A 17,933-nucleotide genomic window follows, 5' to 3' on the forward strand; every position below is an offset into this window, starting at 1 on the left:
ATGTAGATTTGCATTTTAAGGAGGTGGAGTGCTACAGTCCTGAGTATGTCCTCCTTTGGATGAGATGCCTGATAACTATGAACTTGTTTTTCAGCTTGCCACCCATTCCCTATTGCAATATACCAGCTTACTATTGTTTTAATATAACGTAGGCAATTTATTTTTCAAGGGCAGCAGGCATTGAATTTGTAGATTAAACACTGAAATATAAAGTTGTTTTCTAGCAACAACCTCTTCACTGGTTTCAGATCTCTTTAATGTGGAATTATTCAGATGACTTTTACTTCTGCACAGATTCTGCATATTAATTGATATTGGTGGATTTTATGACAGAAGTTTGAGTAGAGTGGCCCTTTATGGTTGAAATGTTCTGAATTGGGCAGGTTGTCATTATTGGTTCATATGATTTGTTTAATTGTTTAAAGGAAAAATGTTCAGAACTATAAATTTAAAACACGCTCTAACAAGTAGTGCTGTATTATACAAGGGATATAATTCAATTATTATATAGCATAATTAATACAGTCAGGAAGGTGAATCAAATAACTTTTCCATGGTTCTAAAAATGTGTGCAAGGAGCCTATGATTTTAAAACAGCCCAAAGGTAAACTTACCCTGCCACTGGCCAGATGCATTTTCTTTGAATGCTGGTTTCAATGTTGTTTCAGTGAATGTGGGTTTCAAAGGTTTTAATGCTAAGTCTGTTTTCATTGTAAGACTATTGCTTTCTTTAGGTTTAGTAAATGTCTATCAATGTTTGTGCTATAAAATTTGAAATAAAAGTTGTAAATGAAATCCAAATATCTGTAATCATTGTAGAAGTAAAGCATAAAACAGTGTGCACATTGAGAGATTTGAACAGTGTCTATGACAAATGGGGAGAAATAGCCAAGTAATGGGACACTGGAATGGCTGCGTGGGTGGGGGTGGGGCTGATTGGGCAGGGACAGCAGAGGGGTGGGGCTGCATGGGCGGGGCTTGGGTTTGCACCCCCCCCCCTGCAAAAAATCCTGCGGGCTCCCTTGCCCAGGAGCCTTTGGAGGGGGAAGGAGGGTGGGAAGTGATGAACGAAAGAAGATGAACAACACAGATGGAACGTTATGGTAAGACATAACTTCTTTATCTGATGTTATTAATCTTCTTTCCATTCATCACTGATGAGACAGAATCCCAAGCTACCTCGAGGTGCATGCGTGGCCCTTATGGAAGAACATTCCTGAGTACCACTGAGCCGAAGGCAGCTCTCCCCATGGAGACCAGGTCCAATTTGTAATGATTGATAAAAATATGAGGCTTAGCTCAAGTAGCTGCTACACAGATGTCATCCATGGATGCCCTGGAATGGAATGCTATAGAAGCTGCCATAGATCTAATGGAGTGGTCTTTAACTTTTGGCATGGATTCATTATGGAGGGAATAGGTGAGACGTATGCAGTCTCTTAGCCATCTTGATAATGTAACCTTGGAAACAGCTTCTCCCATTTTGGGTCCCGAAAAGGAGATGAAAAGCTGTTCAGATTTACAGATAGGTTTGGTCCTGTCTAGGTAAAATCTTAACTGTCAATGTACGTCCATGGTGTGAAGGCAATACTCTCCTCTATTGGCAAAATCTGGAAAAACCACTGGTAGATAAATGGACTGGTTAATAGAGAATTCTGAAACAACTTTGGGAAGAAAAGACGGGTTCGTCCGAAGTGACACTCTGTCTTTATGAAAACAACAGATAGGGCCTCTTGACTCACAATGCCTGTTGCTCCGAAACTCTTCTGGCACAGGTAATGGCTACCAGGAACAAAGATTTCCAAGACAAAAACTTTAGGTCACACTTAGCCACAGGCTCAAAGAGCTTTTGAGTCAAAGACTGAAGGACTAAAGTGAGGTTCCATGGTTCTACAGGCTGTTAGAGGAGGCCTGAAATGAGAGGTCCCCTTTGAGGAAAGCCTAGCAGAGGCGTAAAGAGATAAGAGGGGTGCCATCTATACAATTGTGGAAATTGTAAATTGCTGCTAGATGCACTTGTACTGTAGAGGTACAGGCTCCATTATCAAAAAACTTAAAGTATTGAAACACTGCAGTAACTGGAGCAGAATATGGGTCTAGCATGTTATCCTTGGATCAAATGGAAAATCTTTTCCATTTAACCTAATATAGTCTTCTGGTGGATGGTTTGCGAGAGGCCAGAATGATGTCTCAAACAGGTGAGGAGATTAGCCTGCCTGGCAACTAGCGGAAGTAGAGAAACCAAGCTGTCAGCTTGAGAGTGGACAGGTTCGGGTGACTCAACCCTTGGGGGTGAGTGATCAGATCTGGTAGAGGGTTCAGAATCCACAGCAGGTACACTAGGTGAGGCCGAAGAAAGGGGATCCAAACTTGTTGAGGCCAGAATGGGGCTATGACATCACCTTGCATCTCAACCGAAGAGCTTTCTTTAGAAATTGTGGGATCAGAGGAATGGAAGGATAGGCATAGAGAAGTCCCGTGGGCCAATCGTGGATCAGAGCGTCCCTCGGTGACTCCCCCTCTGGGGTAAGTAGGGCAAAGTAGCTGTTGCAATTGGTGTTTTATGGGGAGGTGAAAAGATCGCAGCAAGGTTGGCCCCAGTGGCTGAAGATTACATATGCCACCTCGGGTTGAGGGACCACTCGTTGGGCATGAGGATGCATCTGCTCAGTTTGTCCGCAATCACATTGAAGCTCCCTGGGATATGCGTTGCTATCAGAATACGTTTGGCAACTATTGCCCACTGCCAAATTCTCATGGCTTCTCGACATAGGGGGTAGGACTTAGTTCCTCCTTGCTTGTTGATGTACCAGACCACTTGACATATTGTCTGACTGAATTGCAATTGTCCTGGAGGGGAGAGCTGAATGAAATGCCTGCAACGCTAACAGCACGGCTCTCAGTTCTAGAACACTAATATGCAGGTGGACCTCTGAGGTGAACCGTGTGCCTTGGACAGTCTTTCCCTGGAAATGGCCCCCCCACTCGATCAGGGAAGCATCCGTGGTCACAGTGGCTGTGGGCTGGGAGGGTTGAAATGGGCGGCTCCAAAGATCTACGTCTGGCCTCCTCTACCAAAGCAGGTCCTGCCTGCAGGAGTTGGTTATTCGAATCTTGTAATCCAGGGGATGACAGTTTGGGAACCACTGACACAGAAAGTGCCACTGCAGAGTTTGCATATGTAGCTTTGCTAAAGGCACTACTGCAAATGATGCAGCCATAGAACCTAGGGCTTGAAGAACTTCTCTCGCATAGGTTGATGTCTGAGAATGAAGCTTCAATCAATGGAGTCTGTGAAGAGGGAGTGATACCAGACAGGACTGAGTATTGAACACTACTCCAATGAACTCATTTGTTGTGTAGGGATAAGATTTGATTTCTCCCAGTGCATCGTTATTCCCAACAATTTTGCCAGAGAGAGAGAGTATGTTGTAGTGCAGTTACCAGAAGATGCTTAGTGGGGGCGGTAAGGAGCCAGTCGTCTAGATATGGAAACACCCAGAATCATTTTAGTGTCAAGTGAGCTGTTACCACTGCCATGCATTTCGTGAACAGTCTGGGGGCTGTAGAGAGACCGAACGTCAGGGCACGGAATTGGAAATGACTGGCTCCTAGCCTGAAGTGAAGCAGACTCCTGGAACGTTTGTCCATCTTGATGTGGTAATACACATCTCAGAGATGTATAGAGCACATCCAATCGCTTTTTCTTAAAAAGGGAAGGATGGACTGAACCGTGACCATCCAGAATTTGGTGTGGGTGACAGACTTGTTTGAGTTGCTGAGATCCAAAATGGGTCTCCAGTCCCGACTTTTTTGGCACCAAAAAGAATCTCGAGTAAAATCCGGATCCGCGCTGCTCTGGTGGGACTGGCTGGATGACTATTTTTTGAGACAGCTTTATAATATCTGAAGCTGCTTCTTCCCTTTGACTGGACGGAACATCGGGAAGTTTTCTTGGAAATTTTGGCTGACAAGAAAGGGGAATGGTGTAATCTCTGGTGATAATATTCTGCACCCAATGATAGTGGTGAAAAGAGTGCCACGCAGCTTGGTGCAGAGAGAAACGACCCCCGACTACTTCCAGAGGTAAGCAATCAGGCCGCCCCATCAGGAACGCTGATAAGGCTGTCCAGAGAAGGAGTCCCTGGACACCCTCTGCCTCTATAGGGATGTCTTCCAGAATTGTTACTCCCTCTGCCTCTGGGAGTATCATCACCACGTGCGGCATGGAAAGGACCCGGAGATTTCTTACGCCACATTTTCCCACTCCTCTGATTCCTGGAGAAGGTACATTGAGGGTTGGAAAACCATAGGCCTACGGCAGATAGGGTTTTCCACCTTGCTCGCACCTTGCTAGCGTGTCCTTCACTTTGGAGCCAAAGAGGGATGAAGCTTCGATGGGAGCATTCAGAAAGGAAGACTTGAAGGAGTCTGCGAGGTCACAGATGCGCATCCAGACATGATGCCTCATAACAATGCCCGAACCCGCTGCTCAAGCCGCCCTTTCGGTTGTGTGTGAGAGCAACCTCATGGTCAAGTTGGATATTGATTCCAGGGTTGTTAGCTGCGAGGCCAGTTTGTCCCTGACTTCGTCAGACAACTGTCCTGTGAGTGTCCCAGAGAGTTCGGAGATCAAGTCCCTCTGGAGCCTCGTAAAATGTGCCAAATAATTCAGAGAGCATATAGCAAAGGTCCCTGATGCAAAAACACGTTTCTCAAGTCTGTCCACCACCCAGGACTCCCTGTTCGGCAGGTGGACAGCGGGACTTTCCTCATCCAAGTCCTTTTTCGTGGCCACCGCCACCACCATAGCATCAACTGGTAACCCTTTAGACCAGTGCGGATTCTCCACAGGAGGGGACAAAATTTTGCCTGGTCTCTGGGGGATCACCTCAATGGAATCAGGGTTCTTCCCCACACGCTGCACGATGAGCTGGACGAGTTTGTTGGCAGGCGGAGTCACCCAAGAGGTAAACAAAAGGGCATGAAAAGCCTGCAGAAACACGGACTCCTCAGATGAAGGGTTGGAGGGCTTCCAGTCACCTCTCTGCTTTAACATCTCCAGGATGTCTCCGAAGGAGACATCATCAGGAGGTGACAGTGGGGACCCTTCACCATCATCGTAATCCATGTCCTCCATTAAGGACTCCTCAGGCGAGTCCACGTGCTTCCTCTTGCACGTCTTCCTTCGAGAGGGCTCCTCAATGGGGGTCTCTAAAGAGAACTCGGAAGAGTGGGTCCCCTGAACAGCGGTGTCCTGCAGCTTTTCTACCTGGTGTCCCGGGGGGGTGGTCTGTGACAGCTGTAGCTCAGGGAGTGAGAACTGGGGTTCCGACATCAATGGAATGCTGCCAGAAGCAAGAGCCCTCTCCATCGCGTGAAAGGTAGGCCTGCTGGAAAGGGATGGGAGCCTGGAACAGAGAAAGATAACCTCGGGACTGGGGTCACACCCCGCTCTGGCGGACTCACCCCCACAGGTGGAGCCTCAAGCAGGATGGGAACCGAGGAGAAAGCTGGCACTGTGTACCCCAGGTCAACACGCCCATTCCCCAATCCCCAGATTGAGGCAGGACCACTTCGGTGGGAAGAGAGGACTAAAAAGACAAACTCGGAGCTGGAGTGAGATGCACCGTAGGTGCCAAGGTGACAGGTTCCAAGAAGGATGTTGGAGCAGAAGGCTTCGGAACCAAGATGGTCGATGGAGGAGTATAAGATGGAGTCTGTGGATAAGGCAACCCAAGTCCAGCAGGTGGATGGGTTTTAGAAAATGAGGGAATCTCCCTGGCTACCAACAGCTGGTTCACAAGACGCACCACGTCATGTTCCGAAAGGCTCCTGGTGGATCAAGTGGATACTCCAGATGGGGAGTCAGGACATTCGAGAAATGGGCTATATGCTTGGCCCAGAAACGGGTCTATGGAGGGAGAGTATCGGGTACTGGTGCAAGGTCTACCAGCAACAAAGTCTCTAGTTTCGAGACTGGAAGCAAAGGGATCAGATCCAGTGAGGTCAGTACAACGCTCAATACCGAAGTGGCACTCGGAGCCGAAATGGTCGATTCCAAAATGGAAACTGAAGTCGTAGTCAAAGGTGTGCCCTGAACCGAAGTAGCTACAGGTGCCAAAGTCGAAATAGGTATAGTACAATCAATGATCGGTGTCGGAGGCAGGGCATGTGCCAAAACAGGCATCGGTATTGAAGGTTTTGAGACAGTCGGAGCCGAAGAGGCAGATTTATGCTCAGACGATAACATAGGGACCTTAGATTTCCCAGGTCTGATCACCCGATGGTGAAGAAGGAACAAAATGGGATCTCTTTTTGTCCTTAGAAGGAGGGGTTGAGACCTCTATCACAGTAATGGCCCCTGAGAAGGGAGACTTGAGTAACCCCTTCAGAATGAGTTTATTTTTGCGCTCATTAAGAGTGCGCTGGCTGAAACTTTGGGAGTGGCCCACCTTTCGGTGCAGCCTCCATGTGATATTTGTCAAACAGTATACACAGTCATCATGCGAATCACTGTTAGGTAACTTGCCCTTACAAGAAGCGCAATGCTTAAAGCCTGACGTACCCTTCTTATCTGACATCTTGGTAGGAAAAGGACACCACAACTAACTGTATAATACAACAATAATGAAGTCAACTCCGTTCAAAAACATCACAAGAAAATCACCAATATAACACTGTATGAACAGAAGAAAGGGAAACACCTGAATAAAGATAAAAACTAACACGTTAAGCAAGAGAAAACAATACCAGCTATGGTATTGAAGAAATACCACAAAGGTAAGGGAAAAGGCCATATCAACAATGGTAATGTTTACCAAAGGTAACAACGGGTAGAGTGGAAAGAATAAGGTTACACCAAAGAAATGACACTAGCAATACTAAAGGTTTAGTAAAATATGAAGATATCCAAAAACTTTTACACAAATATCAAAAAAGATTTCACTTAGCTGAGAGCTCTCCTGAAACAGGGCTTTACAGCTATGTGGCAAACGAAATCTGAGGTAACAGGGATAAGGGCATTCTGGGTAGAGACTTAGCTCGAGTGTTTTTTTGACTGGCGAGAGCTTGGTAATAAGCCGACTCGGTTCCGAGGGTTCGGAACCGAACGCATCAGTGATGAATGGAAAGAAGAACTAGGGAAGAATAATGATGGAATTTGGCATTGACACAAGATATAAACAAATCCATTATTAGTAGCCCACTTTCTTTAAAGAACTTCAATGCTATTGCTACTAATATCCATTACTCATGTGGATGGAGAAGATCCTTTCTGAACTTTTTGCCAGGGAAATGTTTGCTTCTTGCACTGCCGAGAAGAAGCATCTCTGAGCTAACGCCCATTCTCAAAGAAACACTGGGGAAATGACATACTACTGCAATTTTTTCTCAATAAACAGTAAGATGACCCCTGGAAAGATATGGGCTAGGTCAGATTAGTCAAATCCTGTTTTCATCTCTCTAACACTGGTGTCTCTGAAAGAATCAAAGACACCACTATTGCTGTACAAAACCACAATCTGAGGCTAATGAGATATGATAATCACTGCTTTGGACTTGGGGATTGGAAAAAGGGGGGGTGGTACAAGCTCAATGCACACACCCCAAACTTATACACACTAACCCCAAGATCACCATACCTTGAAGAAAAGGGAATATTCTGAGAAATAGCATCTTCAACTTGGTATACACAAGTCCAATCTTTCAGCCATTTTGTCTCTGTTTCAGGACTCATTCTAGCAGGTCTGACATTACAAATGGTTACCAAAATGCCCTCAAGCTTAGGACTGAGGATGCAAGCATTTTTTTTATATGTTAACTGGAAAAAGTTGACTGAGTCCAAGACCCCTTCTCAACTTCATCCTACACTAAAAGCAGGTACATACAGAGTACACGTACAGGTAGAGGGATATATCCTAAAACAGACCACAGCCCTAGAATCCTTGCTGGAGGATAAGCTTTTATCTCCTGCAGATATGGGTTGAACTTGAAGACAGCAGCAGTAGTCATGTAAGGCTAATCAATCTTAGCTGTTGGTGCCTTGAAGGGTAGAGCACCTTGTCCACTTTCATGTGGACAGATCAAACTGTCTCAGGGTGATCCCCAGTTGCTTCATTGTGTCTTAGTAAGAAATTATCAATGAGGATATAATGTTCAAAAGGTATTCAGGAAAGTATAGTTGTGTACACTTACCATAAATGTAGATGTTCGAGTGTATTCACTGTTGCAGTCATCACATTTGGGTTATCTATCTGCAGGTAGCCCTCAGCCGGCCTGAATATCAGAGTCTTTGATTCCTGCATTGGATGTTGTCTCTTCTTCCATGACGTCAGGTTGTCAGGGGCATAAAACATGCAGCCGACACCATTACATCAGTTTTTCTTGCCCCAGACATCAGGTGCCCCCACAATGGGAAACAATTATATGTTATGGTACACCTCCATCAAAAAGCAAATATACCAGAAAGCTTAAATATACCAAACAAGAAGGAAAGGTATAGCCAAGAAGTCAGGGGGCGGGAGGGAGGGTAACCAAGACTACAACAGTGAATACACGCGAACATCTACATTTATGGTAAGTGTACACAACTGTACTATGTTCTTCATGTTTCACTGTTGCATTCATCACATATAGGTTGATTCCCAAAGCTAAGGAAGGGAGGAGGACGTTTAGAGAGCATTAGGGCCAGCTATTAAGCCCTGCAAGACTGCAGTGGCAAAACCAGCTCTAGATTTGGAAAAAACAGGCATGTGGTAATGCTTGGTGAAGGTATGTACAGAGCTCCAGGTAGCAGCTTCTAGGATGTCCCTGGTAGGGACTCCTCTGAGAAAGGCTGTAGAGGTAGATGCAGCCCTGGTGGAATGCGATCTTATCCCGTGGGGTAGATTTTCCATGGTGCTTACAGCAGGAATGAAAGCAATGGACTATCCATTTAGAAATGGTTTGCTTTGAAATGGCCTTTGCCTCTGCCCCCGCAGCAAAGCCAACTAGCAGCTGTTCAGATTTTCTGAGCGGCTTAGTCCTGTCCAAATAAAATCTAAGTTGTCTGTGCACGTCCAAAGAGTGCAGTATTCATTCTCCTTTGTTTTGTGGATTTGGGAAAAAGGTAGGCAAATGAATGGACTGATTTAAGGCCACACTAGACACCACCTTGGGCATAAAGGAAGGATTGGTTCTGAGGGAAACCCTATCTGCATGGAAAATAATGAAGGGCTCCACTGCCATGAGGGCCTGTAATTCAGACACTCTTCTTGCTGAAGTGATGGCTAGAATGAAGGCCGTTTTCCAAGAAAGGAATCTCAACTCTGCAGTTGCAGCTGGCTCAAAAGGAGGGAGAGTGAGCTTTTCCAATACAAAGTTAAGGTCCCAGGCTGGAGTAGGGGCTCCCTGGGGAGGTCTTAATTTTTTGGCCTCTCTGAGGAATTGCTTTAGAAGAGGGTGAAAGAAAGAGGGGTGGTTCAGTATTATAATGTGCTGAAATGACAGAGGCATGAATTTTAATTAACAAGAAAGGATAGGCCCTTGTGGAGCATTTCTGTTAAGTACTGAAGAACATGAAGTAAGCTGGAAACACTTGTGCCAATTCCCTGAGTATGGCTCCAGGGACAGTATCTTTTCCACTTTTCAGCATAGGATTTTCTAGTACTAGGCCTCCTTGCCTCCAGAATGGCATCTAGCACCTGCTTGCTGATGGATGCTATTGGAGAGCTCAAGGAATTAGCCAGGCTGCAAGGTTCAGGGTTTGAAGCGGAGGGTGCAGAATCTGGCCCACCTGCTGGGACAGCAGGGAAGGGATCTGATGCAGGTACCATGGTTCCAGCAGTGTCATACTGCGCAAGAGGGGGTACCAGTGCTGGCGTGGCCAGTCTGGTGCAATCAGTATTGTCCTTGGCTTGTCCTGTTTGATCTTTAGCAGAACCTTCGAAAGGAGAGGCAGAGGGGGAAAGGCATAAACCGAGAGCCTTTCCCAGGTAAAAGACAGGGCATCCACTTTCCAAGCTTGACTGTGGGAAGTCCTTGTACAGAATTTGTCCAATTGGTAACTCTGAGGGGAGGCAAACAGGTTATCTCTGGAGTCCCCCATTTGTTCCTCAAGAGGTTGAATATTTTTGGTTCCAGTTTCCATTTGTGTGGGTCCATGAGATTTCTGCTTAGGTCGTCTGCCACAGAATTTAGCTTGCCTGGCAGGAACTGAGCCTGTAGATGCACTTGGTAGCTCAAGGCTATGTTCCACAGAGCCATGGCTAGTCTGCAGAGAGGCTATGAGTGGGTTCCCCCCTGCCTGCTTATGTACCACATAACTGTGGTGTTGTCTGCCTTTACCAATAACTGTCCTGGAAGAATGTGGTCTTTGAAGGCTGTCAGGGAATTTTGTAGAGCTAACATTTCTTTTTGGTTGATATGCAGGTGCATCTGTCTTGGGTTGCATTTGCCCTGAATGCACTGCCCTGCCAAGTGAGCCCCCCCATGCATAGTCTGATGCGTCTGTTGTTAGGGTTTGGGCGCAAGGGGTAGAGTGAAAGGGAGCCCCTTGTTGTAGTAGCACGCCTCTGCCCACCAAAGGAACTCTGTCTTTATACAAGGAATGATAGGAATCATTGATTCCAGGTCCTGAGAATATTGACACCATAGGCTTTTTAGATACCATTGTAGTTTCCTCATATGCAGTCTTGCATATGGAATTAGTAGAATGCAAGAGGCCATGAACCCCAGAGCTTGCAGACAGCTGGGTCTTTGTGGCCAGTAGTTTGAAGTAGGTTGTCAAATAAACTTGTTTCTCTGGAGTGAGGAAAGCCATCTGGGAAGTGGTGTTCAAGCTTGCTCCCAGGAATACAATTTGTTGGCAGGGTACTAGATGAGATTCCTTTTCGTTTATGGTGTACCCCAGTGAGGTTAAAAGTTTCTTTACGAATGCCAGATATTTTAATAGCCTGTCCTGGCTTTCTGCCTGAATCAGACAATCGTCTCCAAGTATGGGTATATTTGAATATTTCTCTGCCTGCAAAATGCAATGGCTGGAGCTAGACATCTTGTGAATACACTGGGTGCAGTAGATAAGCCAAAGGGAAGTGCAGAGAACTGATGCATGGAGCCTGCTCTGAAGTGTAGGTATTTCCTGCAGGATTCCCTAATTGGAATGTGCAGGCAAGCTTCCTTCAAATCTAAGGTTGCCAACCAGGCATCTTTGCCTAGCATAGGAAGCAGCTGTTGAAGTGTTAGCATTTTGAATTTTGGGATTACCAAAAAGGTGTTTAGAGTAGAGAGGACCAAGATAGGATGCCAGGAGCGGTCTTTTCTGGGTACCAGGAAAAGTCTTGAATAAAAACCTTGACCCCTTTTCTTCTGCTGAGACAGGTTGAATAGCCCTGATACTTAGAAGAGAGAGAACCTGTTGTAGAGCCTCTGCCCACTGATTTGGGGGTAGGTCTGGCCAACCGTTTGGGGTTGGTAGGGTGTGGAAGTGGAGACTGTATCCTTGGGAAACTATATTCAAAACCCATTTGTCCTGGGTAATGAGTTCCCATTTTTTTTTTTTGCATGCAGGGCAAGCTTTCCTCCTAAGGGAGCAGGCAGTTGAGCAGGACTTGGAAGGGTTAAGGTTAAGTCATTGTGCCATTTTTCCGTAGGGTGGTTTCTTACTACTCCCTGCTTTGGAAGTGGGAGCCCCCCACTGCTTAGGCCTGTGCGTAGCCTGAGACTGTAACCTAGATGGTCTGCTGTTCCTGGGTTTGGACTGAGAAGGCCTGGAAGAGGCTGGAAAGGACCAATTCTTTGAAGGACAATGCCTACTAAATCTGGGAGGCTGTACTTGCAGGAAATCTTTAACAGTTTGCATAGCTTTAGCTTTTTCCTCCATCTTTTTGAGGACTTCTGCTTTGTTGCCAAACAGGCAGTCTTGGTTTAAGGGAGCATCCAGTAATTTAGCTTTAACATGATCTGGCAAGTTTTGCTCCTTAAGCCAAGCATGTCTTCTAAGTACAGACCCAGTGACAGCAGCCCTGCAAGATGCTTCTAAAGAATCAAAACCACATTGCAAAGTATATTTACCTACTTGTTCTGCAGAATGCATTAAATCCTGTAATTCTTTGTGTTCAGCACAGTCAGAAATCAACATCATTTTCTGTTTAAGTAGTCCCATAATATGCTGCTGGTACTTTAACATATGAAACTGGCAATTTAAAGCCCTAATGGCCAAAGTAGCAGAAGTATATACCTTCTTACCCCATCTGTCCAAGGCTCTAGAATCTCTTATCAGAAGGGGTAGGGTTTTTGGCAGCAGTAGCCTTAATGCCCTTAGGTCCTTGGGAAATGGTTTCTGGATCCGCAGTAGAATTCTTGACGACGAACTTGTGAGAGTCAGATACTCTGTAATACTGGTCAGCTTTTCTGGGAGCTGGAGGTAAAGTGTCTGGGAAAATACTAGATTCCAAGAAAGCATCATCTACAATGTCCAGAACAGGAGGGACAGCTAAAGGCCTGTGTTGAGGGAGGAGTAAGAATTCCCTAAGCCTCTTTTTGGAGTCAGAGTAATCCTGGCTTTCCCAGTGGAAATGCTCCCTAAGAGTGTGCAAGGTTTCACCAAAAGAAAAATCTTCTGGAGGGGAAGCAGAGGGAATGGAATCCTCTGCATCAGAATCCTGATAGGTAGATAAGGGCAAATCTTGGTAATCAGAAGAAACACAAATATCTGATTCCTGATCCGAAGAATCAGAAGGAAAATCAGTTATAGGTCCCTTAGAGGGGGAAGGTTGGCTTCCCCTAATTAAGGTAACAAGGTCTTCAGCCATTCTAAGCATTTGTTATTTAGGCTTATGGGCCTGAGCATGCGGTTTGGATGTCGGTTTTCTAGGTGTGGGTCGAGTTTTAGGCCTGGATGAAGAAGATGGCATCGGTTAAAAATGCAAGTCTGTAGGCCTAAATACACCCTCAGAAGCCAGTGCCTGCACAGAGGCTCCGGACCCATTCAAAGTAGAGACATTCGCAGGTTCTAAAGTTGAAGAAGCATCTCACGGCATACCGGACTCTGAATGGGTCTCAGTAGAGGCCTGCAAATCTGAAGTAGCGGGTATCAGGGGCTGTGAAAGCGCCTCACTGAATACCGGCAGACTGGCGACTAGCTTAATGGAAGCGTCGTCTGCAGTTTTGGACCTATGCGGTCTGTCTTTGTCTTTATCTTTACGTTTATTTCAGAATATCGGTAGTCGGATGGCTTACCAAAGCCATTTCTGGATAGTTATACCAAGTACCAAAATAATTTGCTGCAAATATAGCCCGACGAATAGTTCGGGGATTGAACAAGGCACAAAACCGACAGCGAGGGACATCGTGGTCTGAGCCTAAGCAAGGAATTCAGTACGAATGAAAATCTTTATGAGGTATTTGCTTTCCACAGTTAAGACAATTGTTAACTTTAACTGACTTTGGTTAAGAGCAAGAAAAAAGATCCCCAGTGGGGTACTTAGCTTTTTTGAAGACTTCGGTTCTGAAACTCGAAAACGAAAATTTCAGGAGTCGGCCAACCGGCACTTGCAAACTGCTTCTATTTCGGGCACCGCGTGGCAAGAAAGACTGATGTAATGGTGTCGGCTGCATGTTTTATACCCCTGACAACCTGATGTCATGGAAGAAGAGAGAGCATCCGACGCAGGAATCCAAGACTCTGGTATTCAGGCCAGCTGAGGGCTACCTGCAGGCAAGATAACCCAAATGTGATGACTGCAACAGTGAAACACGAAGAACATCTATACAATCCTCCAAGAGCCCTCCTTCTGGAGAAGGATCTGTCTCCTGCACCCTTCCTACTTTTGCATATATGAAACAGCTCTCCCAAAGTTGGGGTGATTGGAGAGGCAAAGGATAATTGGTCCTCCTCCTTATCTACACTTGGAAGTAGAGACTGAGAGGATTCAAGTTTGGGGAGATACGAGTCTCTGCAGTTCAGTGCACTGCCTTCTTATTGACTATTTAGAATTGTTGGATAAGGATCTCTTTGAAGTCTCAGACCCCAGCTTAGACAATGATAAGATATCTGCATGGGGATACACAGGATTCAGCCAGTGAATTACCCTTACTTAAAGAATCAGGGACAGAATGTGTCAAGTATGATAGTCCTGCCATGAACAATTTGCAGTTCCTCCTGTAGAACTCCACCTGAGCTTGTGGGAGAGAAGGGCCCTGGCCAAGAAACAGCAGAAAGTTAAGCCCCCAAATTATGGAGGTGACCCTGTCCAGACTCAAACTGGAACAAAATCATCAATATTCTCTCTCAAACACATGAGGAAATAGCCAAATGTCATTAAAATATATTCATGAAGCCAACAAGAGATGTGGAATAGGCATGAATGGGAACCATTGAAGAAGGGATGCAAGTTATTCAAATTTAATCCCTGCAGCCTCAATAACACAAGTGGAAGAAAACAGGAAGTTGTGTACTCACCATAATGTAGGATGCATGTAGTCCATCTCGCCTCACATTCTTACTCGTGGGTTCGGAGCTGAATATCGGCTCCGACTCGGCCAACTTTTCTAGCTCAAAGTCTTCTATTGGCTGGGCTAAGCAGGTATCCCATGGTGCACTGCTCCATATCCCCAGATCTAGTTTGCTGCAATACTCATTCATACCCCATGCATACACAACATCCAGATAAGCTAAAGTAAAGGGAACTCTGTAAATAACAACCTAACCTCCAGATCCTCCAGGAAGGGGGAAGGTGGACAGGTAAGTAAGAATGTGAGGCGAGATGGACTACATACATCGAACGTTATGGTGAGTACATAACTTCATGATGTTATGTAGTCCTATCTCGCCTACATTCTTACCCGTGGGATAGTGTCCCTAGCATCTACATCCTGGGTGGCTCATAGGAAAATACTCCTGAGTACTGTGGAGCCAAAGGACGACCTGCCCCTAGAAACCACATCCAATTTGTAATGAGAAACAAATGTGTGAGGAGAAGCCCAAGTAGCTGCAGCACATATATCATCCATTGACAATCTGGCCTGATAGGCTGTAGAAGTAGAAATAGCCTGAGTAGAGTGAGCCTTGACCGGAAATGGCAGATTTTTTCCTCCCACTTGGTAGGCGAAAGAGATGCAACTAGATACCCATCTGGATATGGTGACCTTGGAGACCGGGGACCCAATTTTGTTTTCCAAAAAGGAGACAAATTAGTTGATCCGACTTCCAGATATCTTTTGTTCGGTGCAGATAGAAACGCAACTGTCTGTGTACATCCAATTGATGAAATTTAAATTCTGCCTTGTTTGAAAATTGAGGAAAGAATACAGGCAACTCAATGGATTGATTTAGATTAGACATGGAAGCCACTTTAGGAAGAAAAGAAGGGTTTGGTCTAAGAGAAACCCTGTCCTTATGGAAGATTAAGTATGGAGGTTTGATAGAGAGGGCTTGAATTTCTGAAACTCGCCTTGCTGAAGTGATTGCTGTTAAGAAGGCTGTTTTTCAGGTCAAGAATTTCAATTCACAGGTAGCTGCAGGCTCGAAAGGTGGTGAAGTAAGGGCTTGTAGCACAAAATTGAGATCCTAGGGCATGATAGGTTCGGAGACCGGGGGACGGGGTAACAGAGTACCCTTCAGGAACGCCTTGCAGAGTCTATGAGCCATGAGACTAGGCTCATTCGCCACATGAAAATTAGAGATCGCAGCCAATTGAACTTTGATGGCAGCTAATGCGGAACCCTGATGGAAAAGCATAGACAAAAACTCCAAGACTGAAGCAATTGGAGCTGTGTAAGGATCAATTCCTTGGGTATGTGCCAAAATAGAAAACCTCTTCCATTTGCTGGAATAAATCTTCCTAGTAGATGGCTTATGAGAGGAAGTTAAAATGTGAACCAGTTCCGCTGAAAATTTATGAAGCCTAACTAACGACAGAAGTGGAGTAGCCAGGCTGTCAACCGGAGGGTCATCAGAGAGGGGTGGAACTGTCCCGACATGTGTGTCAGTAAATCTGGTTGAGGGTCCAGAATCCAAGGAGTGTCCACAATGTATGGTTGACGAAAAGGGAACCAGACATGATGAGGCCAGTGTGGAGCAATCAGAATCATTCTGCTTCCCAAGGATTGTGCTTTCTGAATCACCTTTGAGAGCAAGGGAAACAGAGGGAAAGCATAAAGCAGACCGGAGGGTCAATCATGAACCAGAGCGTCCCTGGGTGACTCCCCCTGTGGGGGGAATCAGCATGAAGTAGTTGCTGCATTTGGTATTGAGGGGGCTGGCAAAAAGGTTGCAGCAAGGCTGACCCCATCTGCTGAAGATTCGTTCTGCAGTCAGACGATTCAGGGACCACTTGTAAGGCATCAGAATAGCTCTGCTTAGCCTGTCCGCAATCACGTTGGACTTCCTCGGAATGGGCGTTGCCACCAGAAAACGTTGGAAAGTTACTGCCCACTGCCACACTCGCATGGCCTCTCTGCAAAGGGGATAAGATCTGGTTCCCCCTTGCTTGTTTAGATACCACACTACTGACACATGTTGTCTGAGTGTACTGCAATCGTCCCTAGAGGTAGAAAGCTCTGAAGTGCCTGCAACGCAAGTAGCACTGCTCTCATCTCTAGGACGTTGATATGCAGATGTATCTCGTGATCTTGCCACATGCCTTGGACTGTCCTGCCAAGATAATGCCCCCCCCCCCCAATCTGGGAGGCGTCCGTGGTCACTGTGGCAACCGGGATGGGTGGAACGAAGGGCCTTCCCCCGTCCAGATTGTTGGTGCAAAGCCACCAACTGAGGTCCTGTTTACATCTGTCCGTGAGCAAAATGGGGTGAAAAAGTGGAAATTTTTGGAGAGATCATTGAACAAAGAGAAGCCATTGGAGAAGTCTCATGTGCAATCTCGCTAGAGGGACCAACATAATTGTTGCTGCCATGGTCCCCAGGAGTTGGAGAACCCATCTTGCCTTTGCTTTCTTCAGGGGCATCAGGATGTGTATTTGTTGTTGTAAGATTCTGATCCTCTCCTGCGGTAAAAATGCACGCATTTGAATGGTGTCTAATTCTGCGCCTAAAAAGGTGACACGCTGCGAGGGCAACAAAGCAGATTTTTCCCAATTTAATGTTATGCCCAACTGTTGACAGAGTGATGGTAGCGTCCCTGGTTTGGACTAGTTGATGCCTGGTGGGGGCAGTAAGAAGCCAGTCGTCCAGATATGGAAACACTTGGAATCCCTGACGTCTCAAGTGAGCCGTCACCACTGCCATACACTTGGTGAACACCCTGGAGGCTGTGGTGAGACCAAAGGGCAGGGCTTGAAACTGGAAATGACTGGCTCCCAGCCGGAAGCATAGGTGACTCCTGGATGCCCTGTCCATTCTTACATGGTAGTAAGCATTCTTGAGGTCGATGGAACACATCCATACCTCCTCTCCCAACAATGGGAGAATCGACTGTAGTGTGACCATATGGAACTTGGACTTCTGTATGTAGTTGTTTAGTTGGCCGAGATCTAATACGGGTCTCAGGTCCCCTGTTCTTTTCGGCAACAAAAAGAATCTTGAGCAAGTCCCTAATACGATTTGGTGTGAGGGGACACTCTGGATGGCTCCTTTTCCTAGCAGCTTTGAAACCTCCAAGGCTGCTTCATTCCTTTGACTGGGTGGAACATCTGGGATATTTCTGATTGATGGGGGGTCTGATGTAAACGGAATGAGGTAACCTCCGGAAATTATTCGTAATACCCATCGGTCCTGGGTGATGCTTTTCCAGGCTTCCGCATATAATGAAATTCGATCCCCAACTGGCTCCGGATAAGCACAGCCGGGCACTCCCTCAGGAACGAGGGTAGGGGGAGCCGCGAAAGGAATTGCAGTCTCCCGAATTACGGGGGCCTCCTTTGTCTCTAGGGCAGCGTCTCCCTGAATAACCTCCCCCTCCTCTGCCTCTGGAGGGGGACTCACCTTGTGCAGCAGG

At 46.1% G+C, this 17,933-nt stretch overlaps 1 protein-coding gene across 2 annotated transcripts in view; it reads right to left on the minus strand.

Annotated features, from left to right (window-relative positions):
• LOC122794012 (protein NLRC3-like) overlaps positions 1–17,933 on the minus strand; it is a 470,375-nt gene that overhangs the window by 208,721 nt on the left and 243,721 nt on the right. The window lies entirely within an intron of this gene.

The sequence above is a fragment of the Protopterus annectens genome, chromosome 2.part1 (genome assembly GCF_019279795.1).
Source record: "Protopterus annectens isolate FY-2018-M chromosome 2.part1, PAN1.0, whole genome shotgun sequence".
Classification (NCBI taxonomy): domain Eukaryota; kingdom Metazoa; phylum Chordata; order Ceratodontiformes; family Protopteridae; genus Protopterus; species Protopterus annectens.